Below are 16,828 nucleotides of genomic sequence, written 5' to 3'. Positions count from 1 at the left end.
ACATCACCTACTCTGTTGTTACCTCACTTTCCTAGAGGCTCATGTCTAAAACTGGTTGCTGCCATACCGCCTTTTATACATGAAATGAAGATCACAACTCATTCCCTAGCACTGCTGACTCCATCAGGTACCCAGTGGCAGATGCTAAATACCTTGTCTGCTAAATGCCACACACACTTTGCAATTTAAAACTCGGCCATGCTGTCCTCTGACCTCATTCTATTTCTTCTTAAGTATTGAGGAGGAGACACTTCATCCAGGAAGTCACTGAGTATCTGCAGGACTCAGCAAGCAGAAGAGACCTGCAGCTCCTGTTGGTCAAAGATGACGCCTGGAAGGTATTGGTGGCAGAGGCTGGGTTGTCCAGGTCATCTCCCCTAGACCCCCAGAATGCCCCCAGTTTTGTTCTGATCCCACATACCTGTGCTCATCTACAGAGTTCCCACTGGGCAAATATTTGGAAGTGAGGGCACAGACTTTGGGTGAAGGCTTCTTTGTCATGGCCATGCCACTAATGTCTGTCTTCACATGACTTTCACACACTGACACCTATGGACTAAGAACCGTGGAGTGTCTGTGATCATCAGTGTTCCTGTGGAGTGCAGAGTCCTGCATTTGTAAAATACCTTCCCATTGGATCTATAACACAAGTCTGTGATGTGAAGGGGATAGGTCATCCTACAGTGAAACAAGCCTTCTTTCTGATGCACTGACCTCTTCTGTTACAGGGATGAGGAAGCTGCACTGTGTAAGCTGCTCCTAGGGCTCCCGGCCCTGGAGGACAAAGAGCAGCTTCAACAAGAGCTGCAGGACAGGAAGAGGTTTCTGGAAGCTTTTCCTGAGTTGAAAAGGAAGCTGGAGGGAAACATCAGGAAGCTCCGAGCTCTGGCTGACCACCCTTGACCAGGTGCACAGAGCCTGTACCATCTCCAACCTGGTGACCAACTCCACCAGCACTGCCTCTGGAGTCCTGGGCATCCTGGGTGTAGCTCTGGCTCCTGTGACAGCAAGCGGCAGTCTGCTGCTCTCAGCCACTGGGCTGGGGCTGGGGGCAGTGGCTACTGTGACTGGTGCTGCCACTGTAGTTGTGGAGAATCAAGCAAGTGGGCAGATGAGGCTGAAGCCGGTGCCTGATGTCAGACACCATGGACGTTATGAAGACGCTTCTTGTCCTGGGAGAGATTGCGTTCAAACTTTCTAAAAGCTCCTATGGTCTCTGCAATAATTTGAAAACCTTAGGACAAAGCATTCATGCCATTAGGGCAGCCAGAGCCAACCCTAACTTAGTGGCAAATGCCAAGCTCCTTATGATGACTAGAAGAATCCCTGCCCAACGAGCTAACCAGATGCAGAATGTCTTTGAGGGCACTGCTCTGGCAATGACTAAAAAAGGCAGAATCAGAGGTGCCGCTGTTGCGGGTGCATTCCTTGCACTGGATGTGCATTGCCTTGTAAGGGACTCAATGCATTTATATGATGGAGCAAAATCAGAGTCGGCCGAAGATCTGCGGGCCCTGGCTCAGGAGCTGGAGGAGAAGTTGAGAGAGATTGACCAGATCCACAAGACCCTCTAGGTGCCTGTGACAGCCTCCCCCAGCTACATGGAGGTCAATGGAGATGATCTGGACAGATTTGAGGCACCAAGACATCTTGTTAGAAGAGGATTGAGGTAGTTAGTTTTAACTGTATCGTGACACCATCTAGAATCATGTCAGAAGAGAGTTTCAGTGAGGGATTGTCTAGCTTGAGCTGTCCTGTGGACGTGTCTGGGAAAGATTTTTCTGCATGATTCTAAATGAAGTGGGTAAATTCCTCCTCCATGGGGGGCGCTATTCTCTGGGTATGGGTTCTAAACTGTCTAAGGGAAAGCAGGCTGAGCACCAGTAAGCATGAGTGAATTCATTTCTCATTACTCTGGACCATGGATGCACTGAGCTATCTGCTTTGAGTTGCTGCCTTGACTTCCCCACAGTGATGGACTACAGACAGCCTGGGACTGTAAGCCGAATGAAAGCTTTCTCTTCTCCCTGGCTTCTGTCAGGTATTTATCACAGCACCAGAAGTGAAGGTTGGAAAGCAGAGAGTGTGGGATTGAGTCCACAGAACCAAGTGTTGAGCAGTGTGTAGTTCTGTGTCTCACTGTATAGTTAATATGGACGGACTGAGCATCAAAGAAAGATGTGACAGCAGCCTGAACCAAGGGACCAGAGAGGACTAGAGAATGTGGGGATGGGTCTAAAACCACACAGTGGTTTGTGGGTATGAACAGAGAGGGCTGTGCTGGTGATGAGAAGCCAGGGAAACAGAAGGGCTGGAGAAGGAGGCTCCACAGCCTACCTCCCCACAGGACGATGTGCTGTGAGCCACAGTCCTTTCTGTCCAGCATCAGCTGTACCAGCTCCCTCTTTGTCCATCAGGCAGCTCCCATATGATGATGGATATGCTGAGGATGATGCAGAGCATGGTGGTGGTGACCCCACAGTGGGTAGAGCTCTTGACAAGCCACCAGCCCATGAAAGGGACAAGCTGACAGGATGGACCAATGAAATTAAAACTATTCACCATGTGTCAGGCTGGGTCAGTAGTTGATTTGAGGAGAGAAGAAAGCCATGTTTGAGTACGGTCAAACAAATTGTGTGGTGGATTAATCAGCTAGTTTCGGATCATGAGACTCAGCCTGTGATCCTTGGCAACTGTCAGCTGAAGAATAGGAAGTAAGTGAGAGATGTAGGGAGGGCTGGCCACTTGTCAAGAGCTCTACCCACTGTGCGGTCACTACCACATTCCTCAGCATCTCCATCATCATATGGGAGTTGCCTGATGGACAAAGGCGGAATTGGTACAGCTGGTGTTGGTATCTATAAATTTGGTTAAATAAATATTGCTGACCTTTGGGGAAAACTGTAATAAGAAACAACCAGCAGCACAAGAGATGGTGACATGCGACCAAATGGACGACAGTGTCAGCATGACCCTGCTGTAATCTTTGTTTTTATATTTAAAGAGTCAATTTATTTGGAGAAAGCCAAAAATCTCTCAACCCCAAGGATGGGATTTTCCAACTCAAGGCATCTCCTAAGTAATGTCTACAGATTGTGAGTCATTTTCACAGAAGACACCTTTGTACAAGTTTCACATATGTTCAGGAGCTTCAGTCAACCCTTGTTTTATTTTAACAGAGGAGCAAAGTGGGAGAGAGGGATAGAACCACTTTCTCTTGGATGCAATTATCTGAAGAAAAATAGACAAAGAGGGCAAACTGCCTTTCATTGTCCATGACCGCATTCAACCACGGGTATCTCTCTAAAAGCCCACTCTCTAGCTACTGGCCATCAAGTCCACTGGATAAGTGGTTTGCTATGCCCACTGCAGCAGCACACTAAACCATCGCTCCTGCACAGTAGGCTTAGGGCTCACACAGGAGACCAGGGAATCATTTTCCTGCAGGTACCCTGACTTCCTGCAACAGGAACACCTGCCATCTTTGGAGTTGGTGCCTACAGCAGTGCACATCAAAGCATACAGGTCAAGCTACAGTGTTGCCAGGGAAACCAACACCTTCAACTGCTCTTCCCATTATTCTCTACTTTTGAAGGAAGTCAAGAAACCAAATCTCCTAAGCAGAAAACCACACACCATCTAGGTCTCATGATAGACCAGAGCACTGGTGTGTGATTCCAGTAAAGGAAACTTACAGTGTTGTGGGGTAGCCACCAGAGGGGACCACTCAGACATGGGTTTATGCCAATAAGAAGTCTTTACAGGCCGGCCAGTGACTACACTGGGTGTTCAGTATCCCAGTGTAGCCCTGAGACTTTCTCAGGGTGAGCTTTTAAGCACAAAAACCATATCCTGGGTTGACATACTTCAGTTAGAACAGTTAATCAGGAGCAAAACTACACAAGTAAATAAAGAGAATTTAATGCATTTAGAGACTTTCTGAGAACTAGAGACTTTGTTGGATTAAGTCTTTGTTTCCATTTTGTCAGGGGGTGCTGTCTACATGCTGAGTTTTATGACCTGAATGGTGGGGCTTCCATCATGGGGTCAGCTGTGCTAAGGTCTGGAGTCCTTTTACAATGGACACCTGAAAACACCCAAGCCAAGGCTGAAGGACTGCAGCTCAAATCCCCCTATTTACACACCCCTGATCACCACCCCAGTCCATCAGCTGAGATGCTCTGAACTCCAGAGGGGAGGGCAGTAGGAAAAGGTGAAGCAGGAATCAACGATGTCGGAGATGGCTCCCTTGAGAAAAGCAGTGATTCCTCAGGCCATGGCTTCTGGTGTGTGAGATGAAATGCCTTGGAGTTGCCCCACTTACATGCCCGCTCCCCTTTCCTCTTCTCCCCTCCTCCTCTGGACCTGTGGTCCAGTTCTGGCTCACCCAGCTGAGGCTGCAGTTGTTCTTGCCCTCTCTGTTGCTGCTCTTCCGTTTCCTTCTCCAGCAGCTGTGTCAACTGTCTTTGCTCCTCCACAGAATCCACTCAGCCGGACCAGGAAGTGCTCAACGAGGAGCCTTCTTCCTCAGGAGTACTCTGAGGCTTTTGACCTGGGTTGGGTCATGTGGGGATACCTCTATCATCACATCCATAATCATTCTGAGAGAGAGATCATCTCTGGGTTTCCATACCCTGTCATCCCGTCTCTCTTCCTGGTCTCATGGTGGCCCCTGACTCCTCTGTAGTCATCACCCTACAGATTCCACTACCAAATGTTCTTCTTCTGCCTGTCAAGGAGTCGCAGCCTCAGTCATGGACTCTGCAGCCTCTGGAATCTGTCAATCTCAGCCCCATTGTCATGCATACTCTGGCTAATGCCCATCCTAGTACCCTGATGCCAATGCTAGTACCCCAATGCCCATTCTAGTACCCCAATGCCCATCCTAGTACTCAATGCCCATTCTAGTACCCAATGCCCATCCTAGTACTCAATGCCCATTCTAGTACCCTATGCCCATCCTAGTACCCTGATGCCCATCCTAGTACCCCAGTGCCCATCCCAGTACCCAATGCCCATCCTAGTACCCCAGTTCCCCTCCTAGTACCCAATGCCCATCCTAGTACCCAGTGCCCATCCCAGTACCCAATGCATATCCTAGTACCCAAAACCCATCCCAGTACTGGTCTCAATCTTAATCATATCAATACTTGTCGCCAAGAGATCATTGCCTCTCTGAGCTGGATGGTTATTAAAGATGTGTGTGCTGGTCCTGGCCCTACAGTCTGCATCTGTTTTGTCAAAATCTTGATTTCTACCAGGTATTCAAAGAACAGTCATCCTGTCTTTATCCTCCAGCAAAACACCTCCAGGCCTTCTGTTTCCTAGAGACTACTCACTGAGACTGAGGGTACTGAGCACAGAACCCAGCTCCTCCAAGTCAGCACATCCAAAGCCTTTCAACCCGTCTGGATTGCTGAGTTCATGAGGTAAGTGTGTTGCACTGATGTTTAGTCCTTTGGAGAATTCCTGAGGAGGTTGTCTGTCCCATCATCGTAGGGCAGATTCCTTGGGGAAACAGTAGAGCGTAACAATTTGGAAGACTACTCTAGCTGACATTGTGTTCCCTAGCAGTGCATGGAGCAGTGAACAGGGTGGAACGGCCAATCAGAGGGGCCTGATGCACATCCTTGTCATTACTAACTAGTGTATGGGCACATCCTGCCAGAGCATCTGTTTCATTAGTCCAGTTGACTGGTTTGGGGTCAAAGGTGCTTCCTTCACCAACTCACCTCCCCTCATCCTCAGCCAGAAAGTCTGTTAGGGACATGGTCTTCCCACTTTTCTCCTCCTCCTCCTCCTCCTCCTCCTCCTCCTCCTCCTCCTCCTCCTCCTCCTCCTCCTCCTCCTTCTCCTCCTCATCCTCCTCCTCCTCGTCCTCCTCATTCTCCTCGTCCTCCTCGTCCTCCTCGTCCTCCTCGTCCTCCTCGTCCTCGTCCTCGTCCTCCTCCTCCTCCTCTGCTCCTCCTCCTCCTCCTCCTCCTTCTTCTTCTTTTTGCTGAGGCTTCCATGTTGTGTGGGAGGAGGAGAGAATGCAAAGGTTGACTTTTTTTTTTTAATAGGGAGCCGTGGACCACTCCAGGGACAATGGCAGCAGGAAGCCTGGTGGCTCTGCCACTTGGCCCAGAGGGAGGTTAATGGTGACATTTATCAGAGGAAGAATGTGCCTCCTCTTATCTCAGCTGACAGCAAGGATGCCAAGCATATTTCTAACGTTCACAGCACTGCAGTATAGTTGTAAAGGCCCATGAGCCACTGAAATTGCAGGAACCATGTCTGGAAACCAGGTCAGTGTTATTCGTGACCTTTCTTATGGTTGTGAGGCTTCAGTCAAGCTGAGCTGGATCCCTGGACATAATCAGGTCTGTTGTGTTAGCCAGCTGGCTCCCCTGGGCTCCCTGACTTCTCTTTATCCTGACCTTTTCTCTCAAGCTGTCAGACAGCAAGTCCTCTGCTGTGTTTCTATGTTGACTTCTCACTCCACAGAGACCCATTTCCTCCAGACTTTGCTACCTGTGGTACAGCTAAATTACCCTGAGACATTCATTTCTGTCAGGCTGAGCGGAGCTCAGACCTATTCCTTCTTATGGAATGACTGAGCTCGGGGATCTGTGTGCAGATGTGCATGAGGCTGAACTGTAGAGGGGCCAAGACAAACAGCTGAACAGCATCATTCTTACACAAGATGACTTCTTGTTTTCTTCTCAATCCCTGGGAGAGCTTCAAGGATGATATTTTTCCTGGTGTCCCTGTCAATTTGGACACAGAAACAGAATGGCCCTTCAGACTGTCATTCTGATTAACTGATGACTTGCTGTTCGCTCATGGGTTTCATTACCCTTATAAGAAAGATTTCCACGCTGCCCCGAGATGCCTGTTGTATCTAGCCGAGCTCAAATGAATAGCCATACACAGAGGTGCTGACTCTGGGCCAGGTAGTGATGAGGAGTGGTGGAGAAGAGGACAAAAACGTTGGCATGTTCTCCATTCATTCACATGGGAGATGAAATCCAGCAGGACTTTCTGAGGAGTCTTCTGAGAACATCCTTAGATGGTCCTTTCCAGGGAAAAGAGAGATATCCAACATGGAACTGCCCCGGGGAAGGATAAATCTCTCATTCTGATAATCAGATGAGATGCTCCTGTTAGTTGACTTCTAAACGTTTGTGTTCACACCTGTAGATGGCTTTTCTAGCCTTGGACAGTGTGAAGGAAAAATCATGTACTGGGCAGTATCCATTCGAGGCTGATACCCAGCCAAGCTCCCTGTAACAAGTGACCATGGCAGTGGCAAAGTGGGGCTGTGCACAACCGTAATCAAAAGTGAGTCGTCACTCATTTATATTACTCCCCTTCAAAGCTCAGGGAACATTATGGGAATGTGGAGGGAACAAACAATGTAACAGCTGGGGGAAGGGGTCGAATGCCGTGTAGCTATCATTTCTGAATGAAGCTTTCTGTTGGCCCACCCAAAACTTGTACAGTGATCTCCAGATACACAACTTTTGTGAGTTGTCACCCATGCTGGAATGGCTGTCCTGTGAGACAGCTGTCTTTATGTTCCCCACTCTCCTATAAGCAGCCCCTTAAACATACTCCTGTGAGTAACCCGAATAAGCCTAGTTACTAAGCTGGGCTCAGGTAGGACCATTCCTATGGTCTGTCACCAGTTCCTTCCCTGATCCAGTGTAAGTAGACACTGGAAAACTCAGGTAACACTTGGAGTTCTCAGAACATGGGAAGCTAGGATCAGGAGAAGCAATTCTTGGACCATCATGCCAGGGGTTGAATGATTGGCACACACACTGTCTCTGATGCCAACATTTCAGGCAACATTACCACCCCCATTAGACAAGGCAAAGGGCTTCAGAAACATGTGGATGGTTGACATCATTAATAGTTGCTCATGGGGGACCCAGCCAGACCACCCACACTACGTCCACTATCCTCAAGGCCAGGTGGGAATGGGCAACGATCTTACGGTATTTAAAATGTCATGACTCATCTTAGGCTTCAGGGGAAACGCAGGGATGAAAATCACATTCTCAGAACCCTTGACAGTTTGAGTATTTCTCTCCCTTTGGAGACTAAGACTGATTTATAACAAAGAAGAAAACAGGAGTCACACCTGGATATAACCCCAGCAGTAACGTTCTTAATTGTAATTTTCTCATTTGCAAACCAGGAAGTAGATGTTTACATACCAGGACTGTCTCTGAAGCATCTATAAAATTCTTTTTCTATTTTTTAAAAAAGATTTATTTATTTATTATGTATACAGTATTCTGTCTGCATGTATCCCTGCCCACCAGAAGAGGGCGCTAGTTCTCATTACAGATGGGTGCTAGGAATTGTACTCAGGACCTTTGGAAGAGCACACAGTGCTCTTAACTTCTGAGCCATCTCTCCAGCCCCTTTTTCTATTTTTTAAAACTTCTTGTTTATTCTTTGTGTCTTTCACTTCATGCACCTCGGTCCCTTTGATCTCTCCATCCCTTTGTATCTACGCTCTGCTCTTGCAACCTCCCCACAAAATTCACTAAAATAAAATTTAAGAGAAAAAATAGATAGATACATAGATTGATAGATTGATGGATGGATGGATGGATGGATGGATGGATGGATGGATAGAAAGATGGATGAATGGATGGATGGATAGATAGATAGATAGGTAGGTAGGTAGGTAGATCTATCTCTTTATGGAAGCTGTAGTGTGACACAGAGTCAGACATTTTACCCTTTATCCAAATATTTTTACTTGCAAGTGCTCATTGTAAAGAGTCATTGGTCTGGTTCAGGGCCTCTGGTTTCTGCTACAGTACTGATGCTGGGACCTCACTGGGACTCCTCTTGGATATTCTGTTGTTGCCCTGTGTCATGGAGATCCTGAAGCTCAAGCAGGTCATAGATGGGGTGGATGTTGGAGTGGGTGAACTCAAGCCATAGTTCTGGGCCAGGGTAGCTGAATGGTTGGTCAGCCCGCCAGCTCTCCCCTGTCCTCAGGACCAGAGTGAGGGTTACCCTAGCTAGCTCACCCTCTGTAGCAAGAAGCAAGGGATGGAGCCAGCTCTCCTGATTTCATGCCCTCAGATGAGCTCTCTCACACCTACACCACCAGGGCCAGCCCTACTGTGTTCTCTAGATCCCCACCACCACACCCCAGATGAGTAGGCAGTACCAGCTATCCCAATCTTAGCCTTAATGGCTGGCTCACCCTTGTCCCTGTCTACAGGGTCAACTCCACTGGGCAGCCCAGGCAAGGTACAGGGTCCATTCTCGAAAGTGCAGCAGCTGGTGAGGAGTTGGGCAGCTCCCCCACCTGCTGCAGGTGGCACAGGGTGAGGGGAGGAAGGCAACTTTCCCACATGGCAGAGGAGAGGCTCACAGGGGCAGCTCTATTGTGAAGCTTGGGGGAGGTATAGAACCCTTTCTCCTAAGTACTTCAGCCAGTAACAGCCAGTAAGTTTTTCCTAGTGGTGCAGCCTGTGTGTGGCAGGGGGCCAACCCTGTACAGCCCTATCCTATGGCCATGGCCCTGGATGGCAATCAAGCTGCTCACCTCAACCTACTCCTTACCTCTTCGGATATGTTTCTGTCGACAAGAAATGAAATTCTCTCTCTCTCTCTCTCTCTCTCTCTCTCTCTCTCTCTCTCTCTCACACACACACACACACACACACACACACACACACACACACACCCACCACTTTCTATCTATCTATCTATCTATCTATCTATCTATCTATCTATCTATCTCTATCTCTCTCCCATACCACTGCATTCACTGTTCCTCATAATAATACCTGATTCCTAGCACTGCAAGGCAGTGAGCAGGACAGTGTTTTCTCTTCAGAGCCTGGGGCAGACTGCCCAAGCATGTGTAAGGGCATCCTTGTCCTGCTCCATCTGACATGGTGCCCAGCAGGACCATGCTTTCTCCTATGAATTTTCTTAAGTCAAACATTGCCAATGTTTCTTTAAAAGATCTGTTTATTATTTATATTTTATGTGTGTGGGTGTTTTGTCTGCATGTCTGTGGATGCACTGAATGCATGCCTGATGTTGGAGGAGGCCAGAAGAGGATGCTGGATCCTCTGGAACTGGAGTTAAGGAGGGTTGTAAGCTGTTGTGTGGGTTCTGGGAATGAACCCTGGTTGTTGACAAGAGCAGCAATGGTGAGTGACAGCCTTGTTAGAGCTTGTCAGAGCTTAACCTCTGAGCCATCTCTCCAGACCCCCCACACGTTAGCTATCATTTTACCCCTTTTTAAAAATTTATTATATTTGTGTTTTACACATCAGCCATGGGTTCCCTTGTCCTCCCCCCTCCCGCACGCCCTGCCACCTTCAGCCCAGCCCCTCCCCTCCATTCCCATCTCCTCCAGGGCCAAGACTCCCCTGGGGATTCATTTACACCTGGTGGATTTAGTACAGGCAGGTCCAGTCCCCTCCTTCCAGGCTGAGCAAAGTGTCCCTGTGTAAGCCCAAGGTTCCAAACAGCCAGCTCATGCACTAAGGTCAGGTCCGGGCCCCAATGCCTGGCGCCTCCCAAGCTGTTCAATGGTCTCACTATCATTTTTAACAGACAAGTTTGGATTTAGAAAAATGTAAGACTTGGTAAACTATGTTTATAGTAGCTTTATTTCTAATAACCAGAAACGGGAAACAACCTAGATATCCCTCTACCCAAGAAGGGATGAGGCAAATGTGGTGCATTTTCAAATGGAGTATAACTCAGTTGTTAAAAACATGACATCATGAAAATTGCAGGGAAATGATGGAACTAAAAAAAAAAAATCATCCTAAGCAAGACAACCCAGACCCAGAAAGACAAACATGACATGTACTCACTTATGAGTGGATATTAGCTGTTAAATAAAGGATAATCCCACTACAATCCATAGACCCAGAGAGCTAAGTAACAAGGAGGGGTCTAGGAGCGAGGCATGGATCTCCCTGGGAAGGGAAAATGGACTAGATTTGTTGTGGATTTGGGGACAGGGAGGGATGGAAAAGGAGCGGTGGGGAAGGTGGGAGGGAGGGGTGAAGGGAGAGAGTACTAGGAGAGACGGCTGGAATAAGTGGGCATTTAAGTGGCAGAGTGGAAACCTAGTTCAGTGGAAACTTCCTGGAACCTATGAGGGTGACCCTAGAAAGGACTCCCAGTAATGGAGAATGTGCAGCCTGAACCCGCCATCTTGTGTAACCAGACAAGGCTCCAGTGGTGGGACTGGGACACCAATCCAGCCACAAACCTTTGACCCACAGCCTGTCCTGCTGGCAAGACGCAGCGGGCCAATGGTGGCTCAGAGTTGGTGGGTGTGGCCAACCAATGACTGGTCTAACTTGAGGCCAAACCACAGGAGGGAGACCACGCCCTACACTGCCTGGATGGGCAGGAACTGGAAGCTACATGGCTCACAGACCTAGGGTAGAACCAAACACAACTGATTTAAAAAAAAAAAGTCAGTGAGCTGATTCCTAATGACAGTCTGTATACTCACAGGACCAGTGTCATAGCCCAATTGTCATCAGAGAGCTCTCTCCAACAGCTGATGGGAGCACATGTAGAGACCCACACCCAAACATTAGACCGAGCTCCTGGGACCCTGCAGAAGAGGGAGAGGAAGGATTGTCAGAGCCAGAGGGGTCGGGACACAGGAGAACACAGCCCACAGAATCAACTAACCAGGGCTCAAAGGGGCTCCCAGAGTCTGAAGCGGCAATAACAGAGCCTGCATGGGTCTGCTCCAGGTCTTCAGCAGACATGCTATGGTTGTTTAGCTTGGTGTTTTTGTGGAGTCCTAACATTGGGAGTTGGGGTGTCTTTGATTATTTTTGCCTGCTTGTGGGAACCTTTCCTCCTACTGGGTTGCTTCCAGCCTTGAAATGAGAGTTTGTGCCTAGTCTTATTGCATCTTGTTATGCTGTGTTTGGTTGATATCACTGGGAAGCCTGCTCTTTCCTGAAGGGAAGAGGAGGAACAGTGGATCTGTGGGAGAGGGAAAGTATGGGGGGTACTGGGAGAATGGGGGGGAAGGGAGGCTGTGATCAGGATGTATTGTATGAGAGAAGAATAAAGTAGTAGATTTTTGAAGCTGTGGTAAAATATACATTTCCCCACCACTGTAAGAACTCTCAGGTGTGTGTGTGTGTGTGTGTGTGTGTGTGTGTGTGTGTGTGTGTGTGTGTGTGTAGCATGTCAGCAGCATTCTTACTGTGTAAGCAACATCTCCACCATCCAGATCAGCTGATATGTGGACTGACATGAACCCTTATGTAAAACTTCTCTCCACAACCTCTCCAACCTCTACTGGTTCCTCCCTTGCAGGATCTTACTTCCCCATAGTACTCTGGAAAGAGACATGTAGCATCTCTCTTTCCATGTCCAGCTTATTTGACTTATGCTAATGTCCCAGGTTTCATCACGTTGTGTGTGGGCCAGAATTTGCTGCCCATTTAATGCTGAAAGATTTTTCCATTCGACACACTGCCACATTCTCAGTTCTGTTTCTCTCACTATGGACATCCAGGGATCAATCAAGTCGCTATGAATGTGGGAGAATGGACATGCATCTGTGTCTCTGTTTTCCTTGTTGCTTCTGTACATTGACTCAGAAGTGGACTGGCTGGATGATGTGGCTCTGTATATCTGGGGTGATCTGCCACACTGGTTGCAGTGGAGTTGAGACTTTCCTATGACATAACAGTGACACCTGCCAACTCTCCTATGTCTTCTAACTCAGGGGTGTGGGGGGGGGAGTAGCCTGGACGGTACCTTTAAAACTTGCTGCAGAGCTTCCTGGTGATGTGAATTTCATAACCAGTCCCCTCTCCCACTCAGGAATCTACTGATTCGAGGCCAGGTTTTCTCCTTGACTGAACTTTGTAGACAACTTTCACAATAATGAGCAGAAAGTCTTTGATGTGATTTCCCAACCTTCTGGGTCATCTCACTCTGGTTTAATCCAAAAGCTACTGGGTTCACTCAGCAAATGTGCCTGATGCTCCTGACGATCGATCACACATGCAGCAAACTGAGGGCAAAGTTATCTGTGCTTCGACACAAAATATTACATTCATGGATTAGACGCTGTTCTTCATATGTGCATGCCCTAGCCAGTGGGGTCTTCAACAGGGACCTAAAGGGAGGGCCGGCAAATGAGAGGGACAAGAGACACAAAGAATGAGAGCAAGGCAGGATGTGTGATCAAGCTCCAAAATTTTATTTTCCTCTTTAGGTATAGACAGGGGCAAAGGGGGTGCTAGCAGGGAGTGGACTTTAATCCTGGGTTGTTCAGCCAGCAGGGAATGTTGCTCTGGGGGTTATCTATCTACTCTTGCCTAACTGCAGCACAGTCACCTGATTTCTGAGAAGAGGTTCTGGTATTTGTGAGAAGAGGTTTCGGTGTTATGGAGACTTAAGCAAGGCCTAGATCTAAGAAAAGAGGAGAGGAGCTCAAATATGGTGTCATGTATGTCAAGGGTCACTTAGGCTTCTGGCTCCCATCATGTGCAGTTCTACAATTGGTCATAGAACAAAGACTGAGAAGTTATATTGACACTTGGATCTACAACTTGGAATCTTCCTGAAATGACACTTGTTAACTAGGGCCAGGTTGTTCCCTAGTGAGCAAAGACAATTCATATGTTCTTGGCTACAAGTGGCCAGGACTATAATCATCTGGGAGCAGTAGCTGTCCATCACTCCCAGGAATGAACCCAGGGCCATCAACACAGCATGCTTACTCTCTTCCCTGTGCTTTGCATCATGGGAGTTTTGTCTATCCTGACTAGGAAGATGATTTCAGAAGCCACAAAATCACATGCACATTAGGAAGATTCCAGCCCCTCTTAAAAAGGAGACCAGCAGAGAGGTGAATGCCCTGCTGGGGCCACATCTCTTCTCTAGTGTTTGGACTGTGATTAGGGTGACCATGGTGACCAGACATCTTGGCAGCTGACCCCTCCACTAGAGGATGCGGGGTGTCCACACAACTCCCCAGAGAGCTCATTCAGCTAATGTTTCCCATTGCAATCAAGGTCACATTCCATTGGGTTAAAATTACCTCTAGATCATCGAAACCTTTTAAGTGACAGCCATTCTGAGTGACATTTGGCAGATCTTCAGGATGTTCAGGTGGGACAGACCCAAGGTTAGAGACCCCTACTCCACTTCTCCAAGCATTTGAGTCTGCAACTCCATCCTGCTGCTCAACCCAGAGACTGTTCAAGGCGGTGAGCACTCCAGTCTATTCGGTACTCTGCAGAGGGTCCATAAGCTAGCTTGAAGCTCGTGTGGGTGTGGACGCTTTCATGGTCTCACTGTGATGTTCTCTGCCTGACTAGCTAAAGTCATGCTAATAAAAGGGGACAGATTTCAGGGCAAATGAACTTGACAAAAGAAACATGGTCAACAATCACTGTAAACCAGAAAACATGACCACAAGTATTCCTAGGAGACAGCCAAATAGTCTCTAGGAGAGCCAAGATGTTCTGTTTGTTTTTAATGCCTTTTTCCCTGATGTGAGAGGCCATCTTTTTCTACAGATCATGCTGTGGACATGCACAGTAGTAAAAGCATAGTGACTGTTCATGTATGTGATGAACTTTCCTTTTTCCCATCTGAACCTGGGACATGTCAATCAGTTTTACTCTCTGGACTGAGGGACCTGGCTAAGGCTAAAAACATTTTTAGTTAAAGTAACTGTTTCATCTTTCATCTTATGACAGTCATGGATGAGGACCTGTGTATTGAAATCAGGCAGAAGGGTAGCAGGATTGAAGGCAGTGGGCTTCTTAAACCAGACTAGAAGGTGGCCTAAGATTGGAGCCAAGTACTGGAGTCACATGGACCATTAGACAGCCAGCATTTTTGGTGTTCCTCAGAGATTGAGCCTCAACAGTGTGGGATGCTGTGTGTGTAAAGATCCTGACCTAGAGTTAACTTGATTTGTTTTGTTTTTTCTTTAGATTAATAGCCACCCACAGCTCTTAGATAGGTGGCATCCTTAGTCTACAGAGTCCAAAGATTTGAAAATATATGTCACAGGGATTTACATGGCCCCAAAGTTTGGGTTAGAATGTCTTTTGTAATGTCTTTTGTTTTGTGGACACACAGATGAAAAGGTTTGGAGACATCTGGAAGTGCTAGGGTTGGAGCTGAAGTCAGAGCTGTTTTTAAAGCTCCAAATGCCTCTTGGTTAGGGTCTGTCCAGATGAGGGGGTCAGTGACCTCCCCACCTTGTGTGGAGGTCTTGTATTTCCACAAACTCTGGTATCCAGAGGCAGCAATACCTATCCACCACACCTAGGGACACTTGAACCTGCCTCTTAGTCTTTGGAGCTGGGATCTGAAGGATGCAGCAATCCTACTCTGAGACTGGCTTCTTTTGCCTCTCCTCAACACGTATCAAGATAGGAAGCCTCTTATGTACAAAGTCAGGCTTTCTTAGCCAACATTCTGTGGCCCAAGGTCTTTAACTCATGCAGCAGTCCCTCAGTGGCCCTTTTATACTTTATTTTAGTTTTAGATGCCAGGAGGAGGTATGGTAAGCATATATATTGTAAGAGTGTGGTCCCAGGAAACCTCTGATGGAAGAGCTGGAGGTCAGCATTTAATATCTCATCAAATAGGGTTGGAGAATTTTCAAATCCTTGGGACAACCTGATCCAAGTAAGTTGTTCACTCTGGCTCTGTCCATGTAAAAGCAAGAGGGGGTTGACTCACCGCTGCCCATGGGAGGCTGGAGAACGCATTCTGCATGTTCAGGTCTCTCTACAACCGTTTCTCTGGAAGAATCAGACTCATGAGAACCAGGGGTCCCAGGTTTCTTCACAGGCAGGAGAGGTGTGTTCCAGGGTTGGTTAAATAAATATTGCTGACTTTTGGGGAAAACTGTAATAAGAAACAACCAGCAGCACAAGAGATGGTGACATGCGACCAAATGGACGACAGTGTTAGCATGACCCCGCTGTAATCTTTGTTTTTATCTTTAAAGAGTAAATTTATTTGGAGAAAGCCAAAAATCTCTACCCCAAGGATGGGATTTTCCAACTCAAGGCATCTCCTAAGTAATGTCTACAGATTGTGAATCATTTTCACACAAGACACTTTGTACAAGTTTCACATATGTTCAGGAGCTTCAGTCAACCCTTGTTTTATTTTAACAGAGGAGCAAAGTGGGAGAGAGGGATAGAACCACTTTCTCTTGGATGCAATTATCTGAAGAAAAATAGACAAAGAGGGCAAACTACCTTTCATTGTCCATGACCGCATTCAACCATGGGTATCTCTCTAAAAGCCCACTCTCTAGGTACTGGCCATCAAGTCCACTGGAGAAGTGGCTTGCTATGCCACTGCAGCAGCACACTAAACCATGGATCCTGCACAGTAAGCTTAGGGCTCACACGGGAGACCAGGGAATCATATTCCTGCAGGTACCTGACTTCCTGCAACAGGAACACCTCCCATCTTTGGAGTTGGTGCCTACAGCAGTGCTCATCAAAGCACACAGGTCAAGCTACAGTGTTGCCAGGGAAACCAGGACCTTCAACTGCTCTTCCCATTATTCTACACTTCCTTCCTTCCTTCCTTCCTTCCTTCCTTCCTTCCTTCCTTCTTTCCTTCCTTCCTTCCTTCCTTCTTCCTTCCTTCCTTTCTTTCTTTTTTTTTTTCTTGAGCTGAGGACCGAACCCAGGGTCTTGTGCTTGCTAGGCAAGCGCTCTACCACTGAGCTAAATCTCCAATCCCTATTCTCCACTTTTGAAGGAAGTCAAGAAACCAACTCTCCAAAGCAGACTACCACACACCATCTTGGTCACATGAT

General features: G+C 47.5%; 1 pseudogene; it reads left to right on the top strand.

Annotated features, from left to right (window-relative positions):
• The first annotated feature begins 233 nt into the window (after positions 1-233).
• Positions 234-1,574, top strand: LOC118575332 (annotated as a pseudogene).
• The last annotated feature ends 15,254 nt before the right edge of the window (positions 1,575-16,828 follow it).

Source organism: Onychomys torridus, unplaced genomic scaffold (genome assembly GCF_903995425.1).
Source record: "Onychomys torridus unplaced genomic scaffold, mOncTor1.1, whole genome shotgun sequence".
NCBI classification, from domain to species: domain Eukaryota; kingdom Metazoa; phylum Chordata; class Mammalia; order Rodentia; family Cricetidae; genus Onychomys; species Onychomys torridus.
The sequence above is the reverse complement of the archived record's forward strand: the minus strand, read 5'-3'. Positions and strand labels throughout refer to the sequence as shown.